Source organism: Aplysia californica, unplaced genomic scaffold, assembly GCF_000002075.1.
Source record: "Aplysia californica isolate F4 #8 unplaced genomic scaffold, AplCal3.0 scaffold00433, whole genome shotgun sequence".
Classification (NCBI taxonomy): domain Eukaryota; kingdom Metazoa; phylum Mollusca; class Gastropoda; order Aplysiida; family Aplysiidae; genus Aplysia; species Aplysia californica.
In genome coordinates, this window is record NW_004797703.1 from 507,537 (window position 1) to 508,782 (window position 1,246).

Consider the following 1,246-nt stretch of genomic DNA (forward strand, 5'->3'; position numbering starts at 1 on the left):
TGTGTTTATGTTTATATATGTGTTTGTTAATGCCCATGTGTGTGTTTTGTGTGTATGTATATGTGTGTTTGTGTATTTGTGCGTCTCTGTCTCTCTGTGTGAGTGTGTGTGTATGTGTGTGTGGGTGTGGATGTGTGTGTGTGTGTGTGTATGTGTGTGTGTGCGTGCGTGTGTGATTGTAAAAGGAGGGTAGGTGGGCTTTAAACGATACAGTGAGAAGGAGGCATACGGAGAGGAAAAGCGACATAAAAAGTAGTATTTAGTTAAAATGATGTAATACTCAAGATGGCGGCTGCTAAAATGAAAACCATGATAGAGATAACAATTTTTTTCAAAACAACGAATAGGCAAAGCAGAAATTTTTTTTGATACCATCACATCTTTAATTGAAAAGTCCATTGACATCAATGTCTAAAATATGAATGAATTGATATTTAATTATGTTTGATTTATTACTTATTTATTTATACAACCATTTTTTTTTTCAATTCAGTCTATTGTTTGTTTTCTTTAAAAATCCCTGCCACACCACAAACGAAAAAAATGGATTGTAATAAAAAAATATTGCTTAGTTAAAGATGAAAACAAAACAAATACAAAATGAACGAACAACATTTATTTTCAAGATTAGAGAAAAAAGAACCAGATAATGTACAAAAGCTCTGCAGTTTCAAACAATAATGCGTTTCATTCTCTAAATTATGTCCTTGGTTTTCCTAAATAGCAATTCATACTGGAGAAGGGATGGGATGACAATGATTTAACCGGCGTCCATTATTGTTAGTATGTGCTGGTACGAAAACGCTTGATGGGTTTTGATTAGCCTAAGGGATGTCAGTTCAATAAATCAGACTATACCTCCTTCCCATTTTTTTTTTTTTTTTTCTTTTTTTTTTTTGGTGGGGCGCTTTTCTTTCTGTACTCTTTTCGTTTCTTGTATATATCCATTTTTCGCTTTCCTACTTAGCTCGGCCGGGACGTTTAAAAAGAGGATAAATGTCTGAGGGGGCAAACAAGGGGCGCTAGCTCGGATTTCCGCTCTCGGAGCTCTGAATGAACTACACACCTCGAGGGGGTATCGAGTGCTGGAGAGGTCCTCAGGACGCTAACGCCGTGAGTGACGGGAAGACGTTCTCATGGTAAATTCGGACGCGGGAAGGCTTCAGTTCGCGTCTCAAGCCCTCATTGTTCTTACGTTGTGCGATGTGACGAACTCAACATTGAGATAAGAAGCCATCAATGAAAG